General features: G+C 38.7%; 1 long non-coding RNA gene across 2 annotated transcripts; it reads left to right on the forward strand.

The window, feature by feature from the left end:
• The first annotated feature begins 7,825 nt into the window (after window positions 1–7,825).
• LOC128592010 (uncharacterized) lies at window positions 7,826–21,054 on the forward strand. 2 transcript variants are annotated; one of them, XR_008381739.1, is made up of 3 exons: window positions 7,826–10,090; window positions 18,886–19,096; window positions 20,833–21,054. It is a non-coding gene; the product is annotated as an uncharacterized LOC128592010 (long non-coding RNA). The 2 variants fall into 2 exon arrangements; XR_008381740.1 differs by lacking the exon at window positions 20,833–21,054 and adding an exon at window positions 19,197–19,575.
• The last annotated feature ends 4,186 nt before the right edge of the window (window positions 21,055–25,240 follow it).

Here is a 25,240-nt window from a genome sequence, read left to right on the forward strand (position 1 = left end):
AGTTTGGGGGTTGGGGCTTGGTGGGAAATGACATTGTCTAAAAGAGACTGAAAATGAAGATAAGAGTTATGTTTCCCACATCAAATATTGGTGTTCTAAGCCTGGTTTTGTTGATGACTTTTTGATCTCAGGGTTTGATGGTAATTCTAATTCCTAATAATGAAATATAGTTTAGTTCCGCAGTGGGAGGAATAGAAATATCTGAACAGGATACTGGATAAATTAATTTCCTGGGTGGAAGAGACAGGTGGATGAAAAATTTTCAGTGGGGGGTGGCACCTGTGGCTCAAAGTAGTAGGGTGCTGGCCCCATATGCTGGAGGTGGCAGGTTCAAATCCAGCCCCAGCCATAAACTTCAAAAAACAAACAAACAACAACATCAAAAAAAAATTTCAATGGGGAAATATTTTTCCAGGAAAAGTTTTCACTTCTGTGAACCTGGGGCATTGTGAATGAGAAGGTAGGTCAATCCTGATACAATGCAAAGCCATACTTGAGAACCAGGTAGAAGGATGTCTACCTATTTGGGATCTTGGACATATCAGCTCTATGACAAGGTAGTGAGTGGAGCTTTGAGCAGTGCTAGATTCTTCATTTGTATGCTAATACTGCTCAAAGAATAAGTTTCAATATTTGAAATTTTGCTGCATTTGAGGGACTACAATTTACCTCACCTACTATAGCCTCCATACAAAACAAATCAAAACTCCCTCAATCCAGAGTAGATAAGTAATGTACTGAGACCACACTGATAGTCAGTACAGTCTAAGAAAAAGCCCATGTTCTTTCAATCCACCTTACTTTTCTTGCTTTTGTGAAGGGCGGCCTATGCCATGTATTGAGTTAGTGACTGTGGCACTTACGTAATATAAACCCCCGTTAATCTCAGAGCACAACCTCCAACAGTGAACCAAAGACATTATTATCCTAATTCTGTTTCCCTGGACCATGGTTTTCCCTGACAACTCCAATGCAATGTGTTAACCCCCACCCCACCCCACCCACACTGCATTAGGTCTCAGGCCAAAATCCTGAAATTGTAAACCTAATTATTTTTCCCTTTCTTTTCTTAACAAATATACTCAATTCAGATTAAAAGTAAGATAAAAAATTTTTGAATAAAAATTTAGGCTGAGAAATAAAATTGTTCGCTGAAGTCATTGGGATGAGAATAGCATTTGATTATTATTTATTTTATTGACCTGCAGTGATGTACAAACGTCTGCTATAAAGAAAGCCATTTCTCCAATGCTGGTTAGGGCTTATTTTGTTGTTATGGTACAGGGAAATGGTCTTAGGGAGAGTATTGGGAAATGGGTACCTTACATTAATCTGCATATATTTTAAAATGCAAACTCTTTCTTAGCCATCCTGCTGGTAAATTAAAAGTTTAAAATTCTAAACATCAGACCATTAAAATGTCATATTTTCTCAGAAAAAAGTATGGTTCCTCAAACACCAGTTATTATTGGTCAACACCATCACTGGCAAATGCGTTAAACTACATCATGATTCTCATGATTTTCAGATAAGCAATTCAAGAATGCTGTGGAATCAACTCAAGTGTTCATCAACCCATGAATGGATTAATAAACTGTGGTGTATGCCTGCCATTGAATACTATTCAACCATAAAAGATGGAGACTTTATATCTTTTGTATTAACCTGGGTGGAATTAAAGATCATTTTCCTTCCTAAAGTATCACAAGAATAGAAAAGCAAGTATCCAATGTACTCCATACTAATATGATACAAATAGATAAACAACTGCATGGCCATATGGAGAAAAAACACAGTTAAATCCAAGGAGTGTGGGAAGAAGGGAGACTGGCAAACTTTCACCTCATGGGTACAATATAAGGACATACAGCTCATCCCTTGGGTGAAAGGTTCAACTACAACCTGAACCTTACCAACAAATACAAACAATGCAACCTAATCATTTGTACCGTCAAATTAATTGGAAATAAAAAATAAAAATAAAAAGTAATTGAGGGATTCTGTGTGTGCATGTGTGTTTTAAAACTAAGCAGGCGAGTATTACAAAGTTGATCCTCAAAACAATATAATAACAATAATATAATAAATTTATGTATGTCTTTGAAAAATAATTTGACAGCATGAGTTTAAAAATTTGACATTTTATCTCTGCTTCTGCAGAGTATACAATAGAAATGAACTTACAGATGGGAAAACCCTATGTGAATAGTGGGACCTACAAACTTGGGCCATGGCTATACTAAGAACCCAGACTTCACCAGTATGAAATACATCCATGCAACAAACACAATGTATACACCTTAAATCTATAAAGAATAAAAAAATTAAAAGGCAAAAAAATGAAATAAATTTTCTTAACTATAAAATGGGAAAAATACTAGTCTCTATCTCATAAAGCTTTGTAAGAATCACCCAAGTTAATATATATATTTTGAACAGTATCTGGTACATTGTCAGTGCTAAGGAAATCTTGCCTCTTATTATTAAAGTAAAAACACCAGAGTGGAATTTTTCAGGGTCCCTCAGCTGTAGTGGAGAGCAGGGCATCTGTAGATGAGACGCCATCTGCCCTGGCAGCCTTTTGAGGCTTTGGGAACCAGTTCTTTGTAAATCCTAGTTATCTCTCATCCCTTATTGCCCACTTATGAATAGTAAAGTTGATTCACTTAACTTGCTGTGTGAGTATTCTGTCTCACCAGACTCGTGAGAGCAGCAGAGGAACTGGCGCGTAGTGAGCCTAGAATAACCAGCTTGTTGTGAAGCTAGAGTGACCAGCACATGCAGTGAGCCTAGAGTAATCAGTGCTGTGAGCTTAGAGTAATCAGTGCCCTGTGAGCCTAGAGTAATCAGTGTGCTGTAAGCCTGAGTAACCAGAGAGCACCATGAGCTTAGAGTAACCAGAGCTCACAGTGAGCCTGGAGTAACAAGCGCATGGTGAAGGTAGAGTAACCAGAGCTCTCACTGAGCCTGGAGTAACCAGCACATGGTGAAGCTAGAGTAATCAGAGTTCGCTGTGAGCCTGGAGTAACAAGTGCATGGTGAAGGTAGAGTAACCAGAGATCTCACTGAGCCTGGAGTAACCAGCACATGGTGAAGCTAGAGTAACCAGAGCTCGCACTGAGCCTGGAGTAACCAGTGCATGGTGAAGCTAGAGTAACCAGAGCTCACAGTGAACCTGGAGTAACAAGCGTATGGTGAAGCTAGAGTACCAGAGCTCACAGTGAGCCTGGAGTAACCAGCGCATGGGGAAGCTAGAGTAACCAGAGTTCACAGTGAACCTGGAGTAACAAGCGTATGGTGAAGCTAGAGTACCAGAGCTCACAGTGAGCCTGGAGTAACAAGCGCATGGTGAAGCTAGAGTAAGCAGAGCTCGCTGTGAGCCTGGAGTAACAACAAGCGCATGGTGAAGCTAGAGTACCAGAGCTCACAGTGAGCCTGGAGTAACAAGCGCAAGGTGAAGCTAGAGTAACCAGAGCTCACTGTGAGCCTGGATAACAAGCGCATGGCGAATCTAGAGTAACCAGAGCTTGCACAAGGCCTGGAGTAACAAGTGCATGGTGAAGCTAGAGTAACCAGAGCTGGCACTGAGCCTGGAGTAACCAGCACAAAGTGAAGCTACAGTAACCAGAGCTCACAGTGAGCCTGGAGCAACAAGCGCATGGTGAAGCTAGAGTAACCAGAGCTCACTGTGATCCTGGAGTAACCAGCGCATGGTGAAGCTACAGTAACCAGAGCTTACAGTGATCCTGGAGTAACCAGCACATGGTGAAGCTAGAGTAAAAAGAGCTCGCACTCAGCCTAGAGTAACCAGTGCATGGTGAAGCTAGAGTAACCAGAACTCACAGTGAGCCTGGAGTAACCAGCGCATGGTGAAGCTAGAGTAAAAAGAGCTCGCACTCAGCCTAGAGTAACCAGTGCATGGTGAAGCTAGAGTAACCAGAGCTCACAGTGAGCCTGGAGTAACCAGCACATGGGGAAGCTAGAGTAATCAGAGCTCACAGTGAGCCTGGAGTAACCAGCACATGGGGAATCTAGAAAAACCAGAGCTCACAGTGAGCCTGGAGTAACAAGCGCATGGTGAAGCTAGAGTAACCAGAGCTCACAGTGAGCATGGAGTAACAAGCGCATGGTGAAGCTAGAGTAACCAGAGCTCACAGTGAGCCTGGAGTAACAAGCGCATGGTGAAGCTAGAGTAACCAGAGCTCACAGTGAGCCTGGAGTAACAAGCGCATGGTGAAGCTAGAGTAACCAGAGCTCACAGTGAGCATGGAGTAACCAGTGCATGGTGAAGCTAGAGTAACCAGAGCGCACAGTGAGCCTGGAGTAACAAGCGCATGGTGAAGCTAGAGTAACCAGAGCGCACAGTGAGCCTGGAGTAACAAGCGCATGGTGAAGCTAGAGTAACCAGAACTCACAGTGAGCCTGGAGTAACCAGCACATGGGGAATCTAGAAAAACCAGAGCTCACAGTGAGCCTGGAGTAACCAGCGCATGGTGAAGCTAGAGTAACCAGAGCTCACAGTGAGCCTGGAGTAACAAGCGCATGGTGAAGCTAGAGTAACCAGAGATCACAGTGAGCCTGGAGTAACCAGTGCATGGTGAAGCTAGAGTAACCAGAGCGCACAGTGAGCCTTGAGTAACCAGTGCATGGTGAAGCTACGGTAACCAGAGCTCACCGTAAGCCTGGAGTAACCAGTGCATGGTGAAGCTAGAGTAACCAGAGCTCACACTGAGCCTAGAGTAACCAGCGCATTGTGAAAGCTAGAATAACCAGAGTTCACAGTGAGCCTGGAGTAACCAGCATATGGTGAAGCTAGAGTAACCAGTGTTCGCACTGAGCCTAGAGTAACCAGTGCATGGTGAAGCTAGAGTAAGCAGAACTCACAGTGAGCCTGGAGTCACCAGCGCATGGTGAAGCTAGAGAAACCAGAGCTGACAGTGAGCCTGGAGTCACCAGCGCATGGTGAAGCTAGAGTAATCAGAGTTCACAGTGAGCCTGGAGTAACAAGTGCATGGTGAAGCTAGAGTAAACCAGAGCTCGCACTGAGCCTGGAGTAACCAGCGCATGGTGAAGCTAGAGTAACCAGAGCTCACTGTGAGCCTGGAATAACCAGCACATGGTGAAGCTACAGTAACCAGAGCTCACAGTGAGCCTGCAGTAACCAGCACATGGTGAAGCTACAGTAACCAGGGCTCACTGTGATCATGGAGTAACCAGAGAATGGTGAAGCTAGAGTAACCAGAGCTCACAGTGAGCCTGGAGTAACCAGCACATGGGGAAGCTAGAGTAATCAGAGCTCTCAGTGAGCCTGGAGTAACCAGCACTGTGAGTCTAGAGTAACCAGTGTGCGCTGTGAGCCTAGAGTAACCAGTGTTGCGGTGAAGCTAGAGTGACCAGCGTGTGGTAAGCCTAGACTAACCAGCACGTGGTGAAGCTAGTGTAACCAGCACGTGGTGAACCTAGAGTCACCAGCTGGCGGTGGTCCTGCTCCACAGAAAGCAGCATAGATAATCTGTACAGATGGGTGTGGCTGCGTTCCTATAAACTTTTACCTACAAAGCATACACTGAGCCAGATTTGGCCTACAGGCTGTAGTTTGCTGGCCTCTAATCTATTATTCCTTTATAGAAAATAAAAATGAAAACATTATATATACAATCAAAGTCTGAAAAGAAAATTTCCCACAAATTAAAATAGGCAGCATCTAAGTGGTCGATGTGCATATTTTATTTCTTTTGTATACATTTTTGTATGAAAAGTTTCATAAATAAGTTTATATATCTTAAGATGAAAATGGGAAAAAGACATTTTAAAGTGTTTATGCCTTATCTGAGGCCTTGAAATAATAAAAAGACTCTAACCTGAGACTGAAATGTTACCATGATGGGTATGATAATTAGTTTGATTTAATCATTTTGCAAGGAATACATCAATAACCATAAATATATATAGTATTATCAATTATACCTTAATAAATCTAGGAAAATATTTCCATAAAATATTGACAAGATGAACTACTAGGACAGTGGCGGACAGCAAGGCTATAGCTGCTTTTTTAGAATCCACAGTGCATCTTTGAACTTACAGCTCTGTAACAGCTCCTTCTCAGGAAATTTCACAATATATGGGGTTTTATGTTGTGTCTGTGTATTTACGCAGCTGTAATGTGGATGATCTCATTCTCTTTGTTACATATGAACTCAGGAGGTCACTTAATAAAATCCACTTACATGCAATTGTTATTTGTAATTTGTTTAGCACCAAGCTAGAAATTATACAACATAAAATGAGACATCACCATCTCGATTCTCAAGAGTGACTTAAAAAAGAAAATAGTTTCCAAATAATGGGCCTGATGGAAGCAGACAGTGCTGAAACATCAGCATCGTGGTGTTATTCCTGGTGAGGTGTGTGATGAGTTGAATTGTATCTCTCCCAAAGAGCTTTTGGAGTCTTAACTCCCTGTATCTCAAAAAAGGCACTATTTGTAAATATGGTCTTTTCACATGTAATCAAATTAGGATGAGGTTATTAGAGCGGGTCCTAAACCAATATTACTGGTGTTATTATAAGATGAAATAAATTTGGGCACAGAGACACAGGAGAATGTCATTTGAAGACAGAGGCAAAGATTGAAACGATGCATCAACCAAGGAATTCCAGAGATTGCTGGTCATCACCAGGAGGTGGGAGAGACGCACATGCTCCCTCGGAGCACTGCATAAGGAAGTGGTTTTGCCATCACCTTGATTTTGGACTTCTGGCTTCCAGACCTGCGAGAAAATAAATTTACACTGTTTTAAGCTTTCCATTTGTGGTACTTTTTTATGGCAGCCCTAGGAAACTAAACAATGTGAAAAGAGTTAACTTGGATTCATATAGTCTGAGAAAAGAGATTTACTGTTTGTTTGAAAGCTCATCATTTGTGATCATTGAGACCATATTTCTCAGAGTGTATGTGTTTACTAAGCAGGTCCAGATTGTTGCCAACACTTCTTCTTAACGCTTTCAGCAAGTATTACTCCTGGAATCAAGGGGTAGGGGCTACAGTATTTTGTCTTTCTTTGATCGATAGAATGGAGTCACATTCTGGAATCTCCAAAACTAAGCCCTAAGAGGACAAGCAGCTTCTGCTGCTGCTTCTTTGGAGCTAATCCCTTATGCTCCAGGGGAGACTAAGCTAAACAACTGAATGAGCAGAGACCACAGGAAGAGGACTCTGGATGAAGAGTCGGTCTGGATGTTCTGTTCCCATCTGAGCCCTTTGGCTGTTGTAGCTATTTAAGTAACCTTAGTCAACAACACAGCAAACAGATGAACTACTGTGCTGCACCCTGTGCCCATTACTGATCTATGGAATTGGGATACATAATAAATATCTTTTGTTCTAATTTAACCAAGTTTGGCTCTGTTGATTATACCAACAATAGAAAACTGATATAATGTGTATGCCTGTTAGGATCTGAAGGCAGAAATAGGGAAATAGGTGGCTGGTCATATGACAATGGATTAAGGAAAATGAGTGGAGGGAGAAGAAGGAAGATGATTGCGATGACTGATTGAGCAGTGAAAGTGCAAAAGTCAATCTACTATGAATCAGGACTTGATTGAGTTTGTGGATCTTCTTGGAAAGAAGAACAAGGCCATAGCCGGGCGTTGTGGTGGGCGCCTGTAGTCCCAGCTGCTCGGGAGGCTGAGGCAAGAGAATCGCTTAAGCCCAGGAGTTGGAAGTTGCTGTGAGCTGTGTGACACCACGGCACTCTACCGAGGGTGATAAAGTGAGACTCTGTCTCTAGAAAAAAAAAAAAGAAGAAGAAGAAGGCCAGAACAAGTTAGGGGGGGTGTGCTTGTAGAGAGCCGATGATTAAGAAGCACCTGTTCTGTGGCTCAGAGGAGTAGGGCGCCGGCCCCATATGCCAAAGGTGGCAGGTTCAAACCCAGCCCCAGCCAAAAACTGAAAAAAAAAAAAAAGAAGCACTTGTTCATCTCCAGTTTAACTTAGAGTTGTTCAAAAGACTTTCCCAATACACTTGAGTCTGGACTGCAGAAAACTCCAGGAACCCAACCATATATCCTCTTATTCTGTGCTTCTTAGCATTAAGATTTCTTAATTCAACTTTCTCTTATTTTTTAGAAGAAATTTTACCTTGACTTTTAGAAGTGACATAGCTATTTGTAGGTATGAAAATTGTCATATTTATTTAGTGCTTTTCTTCCTTACATTCTATAAGAAGACTCTGGCCTAGCCCATGTGGCTCATAGAAATGCAAACTATAATTGGTATGTTGCTCCAGCTACACAGACCTCGTTTTACCCTAAAGAATGTGCAGACATGAATAATATGCTACTTTATATCCCTGTGTTTCTTTGCATAATGCTTAAGTGTTCTAAACACTAGAAGTTGCTTCTCTCCATCCTTTTCACATCCTATATGAGCATTGATGCCAACTATTAGGCAAATTCATATTTATGCTTGAAAACTAAAGGGAGACGTTGCCTCCTTGAAGCCTGTGTTGTAATCTCCCATGTATTTTCACTTGCTGTTTCACTCTTCTCTCCTGCAACTTTTTGAGAATATGTATGTCTCCTCTATAAGAATTGGGGCATCACACTGGCATTCTTTGTCTTATTTTTCTTAGTTCCCAGCTCATAAAATTGCTCAATAATGAATTAATAAGTGAACATATAATTTGGCTTCAGAATATGTGACATTATGACCTTGTATGAGTCATCTACCATCGCAGTGATTGAGTACTTCTCTATCTGTAACTGAGTGGAAGTTATTGCTGCTTGCTCTCGTTGCTACTTCTCTGAAATTTAATCATTTAGCCATCAAAAAACACTTAGAAGATAAGGGATATGAAACAATGGTACATGGTAACAAAATCTCAAGGCATCCTAAAGAGACCTGCCAATCAGTAAAAAGTCATGGAATGCAGCTTCGAGCACCAGATGTTCTGACAGCTGCAGAATCTTGTCTGCATGTCATACTGGTGGCAGGGATCCTGGGGACCCAGCTATGAGCCATGCTGATGGATGTTCATAGTTTCAGCTCTGCTCGCACCTGTTTGGAAGTATCACTGAAAGGTGAACATATAACCCTGCTGCACTTGGCTCTGATATTCAATTTCACATGTGTTCTTTATTTACCTACAACAGTTGGAAACCTTTTATAGTTGTGAATTCTAACATCACAGGAATTCAAGGCTAGGATTGTCTATAACAGGCTGACATTAGCCCTGGAATGTAGTAGTCTATTTCTGAGCCTTTCCAGGCATCTGTGCATGAATCAACTTGCTACCTAAAGGTTTCTCCATTACACACTTTTAGCTTTGTCATATATACTGAGTCAGTTACCACTTGTCTATATTCTTTGCAGCATTTATAATTAATTAACATTTAAATCGACTTTTATCTCTTTACTAATTTTCCAGTTGGATGCTTTATCCCTTCACATTGTCCACCTCTTTATTCCTATACCGCAAGCAATTTTAGTGGGGTTTAGGGAGGAGGTGAGGTAACTATATTTGTTTACATTAACATGTTTATTTAGTAAAGAATCTTCTTGTATCTTTGGTTCCTGATTCTCAAACATTTCTTGAATTAGAATCAGAAGCCACAGAGTGTATCAAAGAGAAATTGGGTTCTGGGAAACTTTACTTTCTCCTAAACTATAGTATATTTGTCCACCTTAGAATAAAACTGTATCAGGCCCCTAAGTGACCAACAATGAGGACTCTTCATCTACTTCTCATGCATTTTTCATATGAAATCTGACAGACGAAAGCAACAAGATTTCTAGTCTGTTCATATTCTTGTAATAGTACTGAAAATTCCTACTCCATCCCCTGTTGCTAAAAAAATAATACTAATAACAATTCCCAGATGATGTAGTCTATTAGAACAATCAGCTCGGTATCATATAAAAATAAGATGTCAATGGCTTCAATTGTATTTTTCTCCTCCTTATCTTCCTCCACCTTTTAAAATTTTTGTTTCTTCTTCTAGTACTGGTTCCTGGTTATAACTGAAATAAGATTGTCCAAAGAGGATATTTAAACCTGTTTAAAATCTTGAAAAATTTAAACAGGTAAGATAGTTTTAACTGTAGTAGTCTTAGTGGAGAATTAAATTTACTTTTTCAACTTGATTCTTTTCTCATTCCTTATCCTCCTCTGTTTTAGAAATCCAAAACTGATTTGTCAAAACAGATCAAAGAGAAAGAAACTTTTTCATTGGGCTTATTACTTGTCAGGGTGAACAAAAGAGAATGAGTTACAGGCAAGAAGAAAAATGCATTGTGATCCAGCTCTGTTAACATTTTATAAGGCCAACTAATGATGACTTTTCTCCTCTTCCTATTAAAAAGGAGCTACAGTATTTCCATTCTGCTCTTAGCTCTGAGATATTGTTCTAATGTCTCTTACATTACAATATAGTACCAAGAATTCTTGTTATTCCCAATTCAATTCTTTCCCCCATATTATAGAAAGGAGTGTACTTAATACTGTGACTTCAAGACCACTCAGTTCATCATGGGCAATCTTTCTGATACTTATTGTTTTCCACTATAAAATGTAATAAACTATTCTACCTGGGAATAAATTTATGTAAGACTTGGAATTCTTTTTCATTCATACTCTAGTTAGGTTACTTGTCACATACGTGTGTATATGTGTGCGTATAAAGTTTGATTTCAGATCATCCTAATTATGGAAGTCACACATCTTTTTTGGAGAGCACATAAAAGTTATGTTTACAATATAGCATAGTCCATTAAGTGTGCAATAGCACTGTATCTAAAAAATGAATATACTAATTAAAGATATTTTGTTGCTAAAAACTGCTAATGACCATCTGAATAGAATGATCTTTTTGCTGGTGGTCTTTCCTCAATGTTTATGGCTACTGATAAACAGGATGGTGGTTGCCAAGAGTTGGGGTGTTATAGCAATTTCTTAACTTAAGACAACAATAGGGTTTGCCCAGAGTTGCTGATTGATTCTGCCTTTCACAAAAGATTTCTCTGTAGCATGCAATGCTGCTATGTGACTCACACAGAACTTCTTTCAAAATTGGAGGGAATCCTCCCAGGCAGTGCTGCCACTTTATTAACTAAGTTTATATAGTAGTCTCAATTTCTTGTGATTTTTTTCGATGTTCAGAGAATCTTCACCAGGAGTAGTTTGCAGCACAAGAAAATGCTTTCTTCTTACCTCATCCACTAAAACCAACTTCTCATCCATTCAAAATGTATCAAAAGATTGCAGCAATTCTGTCACTTCTTAAAGTTTCACTTCTTTCATTTTGTTGTTGCTTTTATCCACTGAAATTTTATTCAGAATAGCCAAAATACAGAAACAACTCAAGTCTCTATCGACAGATAAACAAAATAAATAAAATAAAATATTTAGAAATAAAATACAGCATTACATACAATGGAATATTATTTAGCCTTTAAAAGAAATGAAATTTTGGCCAGGCATGGTGGCTCATGCCTGTAATCCCAGCATTTTGGTAGGCTGAGGTGGGAAGATACCTTGAGGCCAGGAGTTTGAAAGCAGGCTGGGCAACACAGCAAGAACGTGTCTCTACAAAAAGTTTATTTATTTTTATTTATTTTTTATTTTTTTTGTAGAGACAGAGTCTCACCTTACCGCCTTCAGTAGAGTGCCATGATGTACACAGGACTCACAGCAACCTCTAGCTCTTGGGCTTCCGCGATTCTCCTGCCTCAGCCTCCCAAGCAGCTGGGATTACAGGCGCCTGCCACAAGGCCCGGCTATTTTTTGGTTGCAGTTCAGCCGGGGCTGGGTTTGAACCCGCCACCCTCGGTATATGGGGCTGGCGCCTTACTCACTGAGCCACAGGCACCCAGATCTTGCTCTGGCTCAGGCTAGTCTCGAACCTGTGAGCTCAAGCAATCCGCCCGCCTCGGCCTCCCAAGTGCTGGGATTACAGGCGTGAGCCACCACACCTGACCCGAATGACTATAAATTTAACAGTTCCAACTCCTGGGCTTAGGCAATTCTCTTGCCTCAGCCTCCCAACTGGGACTATAGGCGCCCCCCCACAACACCCAGCTATTTTTTGTTGCAGTTTATTAAATTTTAGATTAATTTGAGGTTACGAATGATTAGGTTACATTGTTTGTAATTTCTAAAATAAAGTTCCAGTTATAGCTGAGCCCTCCACCCAAGGGATGTTTTGTATACCCTTACATTGTGCACCTTAGGGGAGTTAGGTCAGTTAGCAGGAATATTTTAAAATAAATCCTTAGTTTTAAGCAGTAGGTCTCAAAGGTGGGCTTAAAACATTTAGTAAATGATGTTGTGAACAGATGCGCTGTCATCCAGGCTTTATTATTCCATTTATAGAGCATAGGCACAGCAGATTTAGTATAATTTTTAAGAACCCTAGGATTTTCTGAATAATGAGTAAGGATTGGCCTCAACCAGTTTCATTAGCTCCTAACAAGAGATTCAGCTCATTCTTTGAAGCTTTGAAGCCAGGCACTAACTTCTCTTTCGCTGGGAAATGACTAGATTGCCATCTTCTTCCGACATAAGGCTGCTTCCTCTACATTGAACACTGCTGTGTAGTGTAGCCACCTTCATCAATTACCCTAGCTGGATCCAGGTAACTTACTGTAGCATCTGTAACACTTGCTGCTTCACCTTGTACTTTTATATTACAGAGAGGGCCTCTTTCCTTAGTATCACAGACCAACCTCTGCTGGTTTCTCTCAGCTTTCATAGAAATAAAGAGTTAGGACTTCACTGTGGATTGGGCTTTGGCTTAAGGGGATATTGCTGGTAGGTTCATCTGTCCAAATCACTCAAACTTTCTTCACACCAGTACTGAGGCTGTTTTACTTTCTCATGTGTTCACTGGAATAGCACTTTTAATTTCTTTTTTATAGTTTTTTTCTTTGCATTCACAATTTTATAAGCTGACACAAGAGACTTTTGGCCTATCTTGGCTTTTAATGTTCTTTTCTTATTAAACTTAATCTTTTCTAGCATTTGATTTAAAGTGAAATACATGTGATGCTTCTTCCTTTCACTTGAACACTTAGAGGCCACTGTATGGTTATTAATTATTAGCCCAATTTAAATACTGTGTGTCCCAAGGCAATAAGGAGTCCTGAGAAGAGGGAGAGAGATGGGAGACAGAACGCACACAGCACTAAGCATGATTTATGACACCTAAAATCAATGGCAATAGTAATATCAAAGAGCACTGATCACCTTAACAGATATAATGATAATGAAAAACTTTGAAGTTTTGTGAGAATTATGAAAATATGACACAGAGACATGAAGTGAGTACATACCATTGGAAGAAATTGCACCCATAAGCCAAAAGACCCATTGCAGGGTTGCTACGACGCTTCAATTTATAAAAAATATTATATGTGCAAAGCACAATAAAATAAGATATGCTTGTGTGCATGTGTGTGTGGGTGTGTGTGTGTGTTTATTCATTCACATCTTTGTAAGGTGTATGTGCAGAGAGGGAGAAAAAGAAACAGAGATGGAGATAGAAAAGCAAAAGTAATAATATTGTATGAAGAACTAGGATGAATATTTATGTGTATGCACATGCATATGTATGTATACAGATATAAACACACCCACCTACAATCTAACTGTGGTATAAACCCAAACCAACAATGATTACATCAACAGGACAGGGACAACATGACAGATACAGGGTCACAGGGTAAAACACAGAAAATTTAATCCAACTACATTCCCATTTTGTTTGTTCAAGGTGGAGCACTGCATAGAAGGTAGAATTAGATTCACCTGGATATATTACATGAAAAATGTGCCAATTTGATCTTTATGCAGTACAAATGTGTTCCATGAATTAATGTCAACTCTTGTTCCTTTCCAGATGCTGTCAAATTCCTGCCTTTTTTTGTATTTAGCTATTTGATGAGGGGGGAAAAACAAAACAAAACACTGTAGCAGAGGGTATAATTTTAAAAATAAAAACAGCCCTTACTGGTGGTTCTCTGTGAAGTGTGTGTGTGTATGTGTAGAGAGAGAGAGAGAGAGGTGCATGCGGATATAAGATAAATCATATTAAAAAGTATTTCACATGATTAAAATGCATTACTTTTTTGATTGTCTTAAGGCCTGAGAAAGACATTTAATTGAAAGGGTTCTATGATTACAAAAGAACAAATGGATTAGGTTCTTGGATGCCCTGTAATACTTACTGAGCTAAATAAGCCAACATTAGGACACTTGATCAAGAGACTTGAGAAGCATTTGTCTTATCTCAGAAAACATATATAAGTCATGGATGATGTAGGAATAATATTAGTAAATATTTTGTTAATTTTGATGGCATTTTCCTTTGTGGATTATAATTAGTTTCTATCCTTTATTCTATTAGCAGAAGGAATATCTATTGAAGTACTTATTATTAATTTGTTTTATTATTATAATTGTGGAAGATAATAGTAATAATCATCCCTCCCACATTCCTCCAAACTTTCTGAAAGAGATTTTCACTCCTCACTACAGGAAGCAGCTCATGACACACATTTTAGGACCAAAAGCAATCATTGGCAGACACTCCAAATGTAGCAATACACGAAGGCTTTCATTGAGGGTGGGAAGGGAAAATGGTTCCTTGGGATTAAGGGCACAAAGATGGGCCAACCAAGGCAGGAAAACATTTTTGAGGGCTCTCTAAGACTGGGAAAAAAACAAGTTTAATTTATTTTCTGTAAGAGACATTCAACCAGTTCCACTGAAGTGCTTCTTCCAGGACAATTTATAGGGGAATAAGAGAATCTTAAGTATATAGAGAGGGAATGAACAGACATGGCTGAGGTCCTTGAATCTGGAGTTGAAATTCTCCATATTTAAGATTAGTCTGAATTTCCCTCCTACATGAAATTATAAATACTATACTGGGATTCTGAGGGTAGCAACAGTATCAAGTATAGAATGAATATAGAAGGTTGTTCCTTAGGGTTTCTCAAATACAAGGAGTCTATAAAGTGTTAGTATTCCTGAATAGGGGAAAAGCTCCCATAGTTCATGACTGTGAATTTTCCCCCAGCTGAACCATGTGGACATCTCAGACCTGCTTTATGCGATTTAATAAAATAAAAGAATGCGACATTTTTCACAACTGAGATTGTGGAATAAAATTTATAGTAGTTACAGGATTTATTTTGCATCCATGCAGATCCATGTGAGTAATACAATAAATTATACACTCTCTTTCACCAAAGGAGCTTGCAGTACAGTGGAAGATGAAACAACAATTGAAATATTGGGTGATTGGGTCACTACGAAAATAGAGGTCAGTATCAAAGAAAGAAAGAAGGAAATGAGTTAGAGACAGGTAGGAAAGGAAAGCCTTCTCAGCTGAGGCAATGTTAGATGAGTCTCAAAAGGTGACTGGATGTATTGCAAAGTCATTCATGGGAGTGAGAAATATAAATTGAGAATAAGCTGAAGGAGAAGATGATGGATTCTAGTTTAGGCAGTGGAGTTGAAGGGGCCTTCATACAGTCAAAGACCTTCTGTAAGCAAGCAGGTGTTTAGGCCTGTGCATCATGGGAGAGAACAGGACTAGAGCTATGGGTCTGTGAATTATCAACATGTAGGTGATACTGAAAGTCATAAGAATGGTGAAGTGGTCCTAGCAAAAAGGGTCCACTCAAGGAAATTTCACTGAGGAGCACTTACACTTAGGATTTCAATCAATATCCATTTCCTTCCTTGAACCTTATCTCTAATACCTTATAGTATCAGATTCTTGGACTATCAATGTTCTGAGAGTTTGCAGGCTAAATTGAGCCTCTTTATGTCCCAGACCACTTCTACACATACTTATACCTTATGCCTTTATCCTCCTTGTCAAAGCCTCCATTGCTTTTCTTTTCTGACATTTTTTGGAGGGATTTTTCATTCATTAATGCTTTCATTCTGATTATTTGAAACTTACAGGTTTATACCTTTTAAACTCCCTTATGTAATAAAGATTCTGGTTCAGTTTTCTTCTTTTTGATAATAACAGTCTTTAAGACTCACCCCTCTTGCCTTTCTGCTCCACATCCAGACAATATGATAAGAAAACCAGAGTGTCCCCTCCTTTGCCACTGAGGTGAAGTTCAAACCACATGCAGGAATTCTAACTCTAGCCCCCTCCTAAGCCACAATAAAAGACCTAAGCAAGTCTCCTTTTCTTAATATCACCAGCCATTTTCAGATATCTCCAGAAAGTTGCACCTTGATATCTCCAGAAAGTCGCATTATGTATTTTCCATACTCTCTTGGTGTATGTGTGGTATAATCAGTGACAAGATCTGGACCAAATTTGGGGAGTGAGAAATATATCTTGTTTCTAGAAGATGAATAAAATACTTTACTGACATGGGCAGGACATAAATGCTAATGCCTGAACCACCAATTTTATTGAAAGCCTTCTTGATGCTACTGATTTTGGGTCTCTGGCTTACGATTGGAAAAAAAAAAAATGCAGGTATGTTTGATCACCAGCTGACACAACCCTTCACTGAAATTCCAGGTGAGTGACAGTAGTCACAAATATATGTTTTTATTATATAGCTCGATTGGTAATAAGGGTAGTTTTCTCAACTTATGGGCTATACAGATGAAGTGGGAATTCAAATAGGAGTATGAGAAAGTAACACATTCCCTGATTAGAATGATCAGCTGCTGCATGTGCAACGACTGTTCTTTCAGAGATTTCTCATTTGAAGGAGCCACAGACCAATCAGCATTGTCCTAAAATGAGTTCTTTTTTAGGTCCTAGATGTTACGCAGCATCTGTCCTTTATCTGTACTTTGGCATTATTCTCAACAGAATCCAAAATGACAAGGAAGCAAAGAAATATGCAGAGCTAAACGTTATTTAGGAAGATGTTTATGAATTGAGTGGGAATAAAGCAACTCAGAACCCAAACATATTCTTGATGTTGACAGTGTCTCTGGGATGCCAGAATGACAGAGGGGGCCCAGATTTGGCTCCTTAGACGTGCCTGTCTAAACTTTCACTAAGTCTAAACTGCAAGATATAACCAGCTACTCTTTTGAAATTTGTTTTTCTAGAAATAGAAAGATATAGATATGCCTGTGGACTGTCTGAAAAGATTCAGTGCAGTCTCAGGCAGGTATGCCATTCAATCTAAGTTGTGCTCGATACATCACTTAGCTAGCAATGTACAGATTAGACACACATGTAAAGGGACAGAAACCCTGCTCTCAAAAGCACTTTACTGTGACAAAGAATAGTCAATCTGGATTGCTAAATCATGTATCTCCTAGCTCCTTAGCAGAAAGACTGTATTTAGAGTCTCCAGATTAAGGTAACATCCTATAATCATAATGGGCATGCTTTATGCTAATCTAACTAGCTATTTCAGGCGGAAAGCACATTAGACAAGCAAAACTTATTGGACACGAATCTCAATCAAAGTGGTTTGGTGTAGAATATCACTAAAGGATTACCTTAAAATGTTCATTTAATGTGACTGTTGCTTTTTTATAATGAAGCCTTCAATTTTAAAGCTATATGAAAGCTTCTTGGCTTAAGGCTGGTATAGGAATGGAATAAAGGCAAAGCTTAGTCTGTAGAAACAGGCAAGACAAGAATGTTACTAGCCTTGAATGCTCATTTTAAAAGTTTTCAATTAATTTTCAGGAGATGAATGGGTGGTGGGCAGCTTGAAAAAATGCAAGCAAAAGAGCGGCATGCTTAGGTTGGAATTTAGAAAGATTCTTATATTGGTCCATGTAAAGCATTTTCTTATGTTGCGTGGCAGAAACCAAAAGATAAGATGAGGGCCTCTGACAATAATCAAACCAAGAGAGTGTCCAGGAGAAGCCAAGGGAAGGTCTATGGCAATGACATTGGAAATGGAAAGGAAGAGGTGAATTAAAAATGTATTGCAGAGGTGTTAATTGGAGTTTAACTATGGGGTTTTGGCAAAGAGATATGTATGAGCATTAATTCTACATTTATGGCTTACAATATGGAATGGTATACCACAGATACACGTATAAAAAGACAAATTGATTTATTTTTTTGAAGAAAACTAAAAATCATAGTTACCATCTATCAAATTATTATTGGGTGCCAGACCATGGGTAAAATCCTTTACATAGTTGCTTTTATTTAATCCTCACAATAATCCCATGGAGTATTTCTCCATTTTGCAGGCAAAGAAAAGAAAGCTTGACAAGGTTGATTAATTTCTCTGAAGTCATCAAGTTAAGAAATCATGGATAGAGGTTTCAAACACAGATTTGTCTGATTTCAGAACAATTTTGATTTCTGTAATTCTACCACGGGCAATGAGATGTTTTGATAGATATGTCACAGAGGTACTTGTCCTGCTCTAACTGATGCTCATTAATTAATTTATTTATTCAACAACACTTATTGAAAGCATATTATATATGGGCAAGATGTTGTTTTCAGACTATTTCAGCTAGGGGAAACAGATTTCTGTTAAGTTGCCATCTTTTGCCTGGAGTATACATTCATTAATGTGCTCTCCACTCTTGCCAGAGGGACTGTTACGAACTGTTATAAATGTTAGCTATTATTAGTAGTAAGAATGGTAGCAGTTGAATAAGTAATAGACATTCAAACACTAATGTGTTAATACTCATATTGAAAATTCCACATTTATAATGAAAACTGTGAATCATTAGACCAACCATTTTGCTGAGAACAATTAAAATTACTGGAAACAAAGCCTGATTGAAGACAAGGATTAATAACAAGGCTATAACGAATTTCCAGAGAAAAGTTTTACAAAAAGATGAGAACCCAGGAAGGTCAGACTGTAATTCAAGGTTTATTTTCTTCCAATGTCCTCTGCAGAATTCAGAAGAGAGGAAAAATGAGAAGCTAAATAATACATCTTCTAGCCCATAATTGGACATCAAAATGTGGCTTTGTAACAGCAAAGACAGGAGACTTTTCCAGAGCTACCTGCCAGATAAGTGACATTCACCATTTCCAAAATTTATATGAGACTGATTTCAGGGATATCACATGCTTGATACATTTCACAAAGACATCTGGCTGAAGGGTGAGTAGCAGCTGAAATCTAGTCCAATTTGCCCTCACCAAGCATAAATCCATAGTTACTTTTTCACCTTCATTCCCTTTTCACTGTCCTCTCTCCCTAGCCAACCACATATCGATGCAGCTGTGTCCCACCAAAGAGATGGAGTGTTATTCCAAATGCTTCCAAAGTTGCCTTGTGGGCTCGGGATGACCACAGCTCTTTTGGGTGCCTTCCTGTGGCCTCTGGCCCTGTAGTTTCTTAATGAAGGAGTACAGCTCAGATTAGCTTTATAAAGGTTAACATTCTAAGTGTGGATAAAAATACATTTTCAAATTGTAAGAATTGAGGTATATGCTAGATTCCTGATGATTTCTAAACCATTTGCCTTTGACCATTTATAAGTTTCCAAGATGTGACCAAATGGATAGGAATGAATAAACAAATAGAATTGGTGAATCAGAGTGAAGCTTGTCACTGTAATGCTATCACTTTGCTCCTACTTGTTATTAATAACAATAAAAATGTCCACTGTTACACCTATTCTCTCTCTATCTATATCTTTGCCACTATTTTCAAGCTATAAATGAATTGTGACTTGGAACTTCGCAGTGGGAGAATTTTGAGAACTTCCTCACATCATGCCCTGAAATAAAAATTCTTTCATCTCATTGTAAAAAAAAAAAAAAAAAAATGTCTGTTTGAATTCATGCTCTCATGGCAACATATTCTGAGACGAAAGGCTTGCACCAAAATAGCGTAAAACATCTGGAGGTGCCATTATAAAGGGGACAGTGTTTGACCACCAGCCAATGGAAAGAGCTCTCTATATATAGCAAACAGATTCTATGAATCCAATTGGATGTCTTTCTTCCTTTTACTCCTGCCTCTCTGTTGGAGTTCCATATTCCTGGATTTCTCACTGTTGCCCTTCCTGACCATGAAACCTCTGTTCACATGCCCAGTCAGCATGCCTCCCATGTCTTTCAAGTACCTCTTTAAAGCTTATAAAAGCCACTTCTCTCACAGCCTTTTAAATTTTCCCCTTAAATAGCTTCAAACCTGAAGGTCCCTGACCTTGCACTTTCTGGTTACTCCAAAGTGGTGCCTGTAGATCATAGATATTCCAATGACTATTTCTAACTTAATGATTCTCAAATTATTCACATGGCCAGTCGCTCTTGAGTTCTTTGGGGACTCATCATGAACATGACTAAAACCCCAAGTAAATGGTGAAAGCCCACAATTTGGATGTTTTAGATAGATCTGACCTGAGTGCTCTGTTTGAAAAGTCAAGCTCATGTGGTTAATGCAGTAGTTGCTCTTTTATTAGGTACTATGGAGACTGACAATAGGGAGATTAGTTGCTTATGCTTCTGCTAATGGCAGGCTAGGCAAATTAGACCAGCCATCTTGCTGAGAACAATTAAAATCACTGGCAATAAAGCCTGATTGAACACACAGGATTGATAACAAGGCTGTGAAGAATTTCCAGAAAAAAAGATTTCAGGAAAGATGAGAACCCAGAAAGATCAACGTGTGGTTCAAGGCTGCTTTTCCTCCAAAGTTGTCAGCAGAATTCAGAAGAGAGAAAAAGAGAGAACCTAAGAGTGAGTACATCAGACAACCTCATGGGTTTCATGGAAATAAAATTTGGATAACAAGGCTTCCCAGTATAAAATTTCACATTTTGAATTAAAATAGGAGTAAGCAAACTTTCTTTGTAAAGGACCAAATTGAAAAGGTTTTTGCCTTTGCAGGTCATACCATCTCCATTGCAGTTACTCAACTCTGGCATCATAACGTGAAATTAGCTGTAGATGCTTCATAAATGGGTGTGTGTGTGTCCCGATAAAACTTCATTATGAAGCTAAGCAATAGGTCTCCTGCCAACCCTTTGATTATAACTATAAAGAATACTATACTAGAAAGAGTAAAGTGGAAATAGAAGTGCTTTCACAAAGACTATATCTCAGCTTCAGTTCATAACCAGCCCTGAAACTGGACTAAGTTTATTGTGGATGGTAGTGATCCTGGGCACTTGCCAGAAAAAAATTCAAATCACATCTGGAGGAAGATATAATGCAAGACCTTGATGCATCTGTATAACTTTTTAACCTTTAATTTTGAGATCATTTTGTATTTACTCACAGTGTTAAGAAATAATAAAGAGTGATGCAGTATTTCTTTCAACACTTTCCTCCAATGGTAACATCTTGTGTAACTGTAGTACAATATCACCACTAGGGAATTGACAGTGACACAATTCCCCTTGCTTAGATGTCATGAGTTTTATATCCATTCATAGTCTGTGCATATTCATTAATTCACATGTGTTCACTGCAATGATACCTATGGCTACCACCACAGTCACATTACAGAAAATCTCCAAGTGTTTCTTGTGCTACCCTCTTGTATACACAGCCACCTTACTAGCTCACCCCTCTTTAATCCCTGACAACCACTAAAATATTCTCCATTTCTATAAATTTGTCAGTTTTAAAATACTAAATGAGAGGAATCATATAATATGTAACTGTATTCATTTTCTGTGGCTGTCATAACAAAATACCATAGGCAGGGTTACTTTAAACAACAGAAATTTATCTGCTCACAGATCTGGAGTCTCCAAGATCAAGTGTTGGCAGGTTTGGATTCACTTGAGGGCTCTCTCTCTGGCTTGTAGATGGCTGCTGCCTCCTAGGTTACCATCTGGTCATTCATTCCTCTGTGCGTGCACACCTATTATCTCTCCCTCCCCACGTGAGGACTCCAGTCACATTGGATTAGGACTTTACCTTATGGTTTCTTTTTAACTTGACCACCTCTTTTAAGAACTTATGTTTAGATAGAGTTATATTCTGAGGTATTGGAAGTTAGAACTATAACATATGAATTTGAGAGGGGCACAATTTAGCTCATCTTCTTTTGAAATTGATTTTTTACTCAGAATAATGACATTGAGATCCATTCACATTGGTGTGTATATCAATAATGTGTGTTGTTTTTTTTTTAATTGCTGGATGGTATTCTGTGGTATGAATGTAGCACAGTATTTTTAAACTTTCACCCGTAATAGGACATTAGTTTTAAGCTATTACAAACAAAGTTATTATAAACACTCACTGCAGGTTTTGGTGTGAGCATGAGGTTTTATTTCTCGGAGATAAAGTACAAGGAATGCAATTTCCATTACTAAGTTTTGGTAAGCATATGTTTAGTCTTAAGAAAATAATTGAAATTAAACAATTTTGTCTTAAAGATTGGTCAGATGTTACGCTCAAATATCTCAAGTCATTAAGACTTCCATTTTCTACTAATGGAATTGTTGTGTGTTGGGATTGCATCAAACTTCAGTGATTTCCAAGCTTTGCTTGGCTTTTGCTGCGTGTTTAACGCTCATATCTACTCTGCACAAGTACCTGCTGCATCAATCAGGGAAATGTGAGTGACCAGGGTCCTGACACTGCCTCCAGTCATCTCAGGAAGTGTAATGAGTTTATCAAGTCTCCCAGGGCTGTTTCACCTTCAGAAACTCCTTGTTAAATCCCTGGCCAGTCCACTAGTCTGTTTTTTTGCCCCCAAAGAGAAAAAAAATTAGCCATCTTTCCCATTTGCCTCTGGGACTGTCACTTTGGCTTGACAGTGCTTCAATTCAAATGCACTCCCATCTGGTAATAACAGTGAAACTTGTTTTTATATATTGTCAAATGAAAAATCATGCCGACTGAGAAGGGTGGAGGATGGAGGCAGCTGCCTCAGGAGAGAATATCATGTACTCATATTTTTCATACTGAAGTTCAGTAACTCTTATGAGCAAACACTTACTAGTTTGTTGTATGCCTTTTGTTAAGTACCTAAGTATTAAAATGGCTTTTTTTTTGAGCATTTTGTTTAGCTTTCTAGGGGCATTTTTGAGACACGAATTTTTAGCCTTTCATTTCATTATGCCACAAGTCAGAAGACTATAGGTTTTTGAATTATCATTTCTGTGATTGTGTGTCTAAGTTAGTTAGCTTATTAGCACCTCTAAATGCCTTTTTACACATTCCCCCTCTTCTTTTGCTATTGTCCTTATGTTTATACACACAGACACACACACACACACACACACAAAGGACAGATAATTAAGTTCATGAACTCATCCTACAAAAGGACTACATGCCTGATTGTTGAATATCACTGCAGTCACTTCCATGTATGGGGGAGGGGAGAGACAGAGAGAGACAGACACACAGAGAGAGAATATCTTGCGCTATATATAGCAATATTAGAGTTTGGGTAATCTTTTTTGACCACTCCAAATCTCATGTGATCCCTGGTGTTGGAGGTGGGGCCTAATGGGTGGTGGCTGGGTCCTTGGAGTAGATCCCGCATGAATGGCTTGATGCCATCCTCAAGGGAATGAGTCGGTTCTTACTCTCTGTGTTCCTATGGGAGCTGGTTATAACAAAGAGCCTGGCACCTTCTCCCTCTCTCCTGCTTTCTTTCTCACCATATAATCTCTGTGTTCTCTGTACACAATGGTTTCCCCTTCACTTTCCACCATCAGTGAAAGCAGCCTGAGTCCCTCACCAGAGCAGATGCTGGTGCCATGTTTCCTATGGTGCCTGCAGAACCGTCAGCCTAACAAACCTCTTGTCTTATAAATTACCCAGCCTTAGGTATTCTTTTATAGCAACACTAAATGTACAAAGACACCAATCTTACAAATGATATCTTTTAATAGGATATCTGAATCCATTTTTATTATTCTGACAACAGCAAAATTTACATTTTTCTTTTTTCATTTTCCTTCACTTTTTAAATTTTTCTCTTCCTTTTAATTTAATGAAGATTTTTTTCATTTCTCATTTTTCTTCTTCACTAGTTCGAAATTTTTAAATTCACTGTACATTTCTTTAGCAGTGATTTTTGAAATTATAATTTACATAACATTATAAAAATCAAATCATATCTTTATACTTCTCTAAAACGATCTAAGAATCTTTGACAGTTCTATACTGCCTTTCAGCAGAGTTACACTGCCTTTCATGTTTTAGCTTGTGTTATTTTAGGTTACCTATGAATTAGACATTAAAAAATACTTTTTGTGTATTTTTACAACTCTATAAATTAGACATTAAAATTGTTCTATACTGTCAGTGCTTGTTAACATTTACCTGTTTTTCCTTGCTTACAATTCTTTTTGCATCTCAGAGTAGCTTTGGGATTATTTTTCTTTATTTTGAAGTCCTTTTAATGAAGTTCTCTGAGTAGAAAACTTATTTTTGTTTCTCTGACACATTTATTTTATCCTTTTAAAAAATCTTTAGGTTTATTTCAACCACTTTTATGTTTATTGCTCAGCAGTCTTCAACTTTTTGGCACCAGGGACCAGTTTCATGGAAGATAATTTTTCCACGCTTTCTTGGGGGAGGGGTCGGACACTTTTCCTTTTGGTTGAGTTTTGTACCTGAAGATAGTTGTCTTGGAATTGCAGCTTGCCTCAGCAGGGGTGACATGCAGTTATCTCTCTTCTCTCTTGGCTGGGCTTCATGTCTTCAGCTTAATTGGATACTTTCTAAACATTATCCTTCTCTCTGGGCAGGAGCTTCTGTTGGAGGCTGCTTCTAGTCGGCCATCTTGCCCCAACCCCCCTGAGTTTGGAGAACACTCAGGGATCTAAGTGTAGACCTGCCATTTTAGCCTGTAATTCCTCTTCTAGGTGTATATCCAAAGGACCAAAAATCATTTGGCAATAAAGATATTTGCACCAGATTGTTCACTGCAGCTCAATTCATAATTGCCAAGTCATGGAAGAAGCCCAAGTGCCCATCGACCCATGAATAGATTAATAAACTGTTTTATTTCTATTTTTATATAGTCACCTTTATCGCTTGCTAATAAGATTTTCTTTTTTTATTTGGCTTAATATAATTTCACTATTATGTATTAGGTGTGGCTATCTTTTTCTTTTTCATGGTTGAGATTTCTTGTGCTTTCTTTTTTTTTCTTTCTTTCTTTTTTATTATTAAATCATAGCTGTGTACATTAATGCAATGTACCATGGAATACTATGCAGCAGTAAAAAAATAGAGACTTTACCTCCTTTATGTTTACATGGATGGAGCTGGAAAATATTCTTCTTAGTAAAATATCTCAGGAATGGAAAAAAAAGTATCTAAT

The sequence above is a fragment of the Nycticebus coucang genome, chromosome 8 (assembly GCF_027406575.1).
Source record: "Nycticebus coucang isolate mNycCou1 chromosome 8, mNycCou1.pri, whole genome shotgun sequence".
NCBI classification, from domain to species: domain Eukaryota; kingdom Metazoa; phylum Chordata; class Mammalia; order Primates; family Lorisidae; genus Nycticebus; species Nycticebus coucang.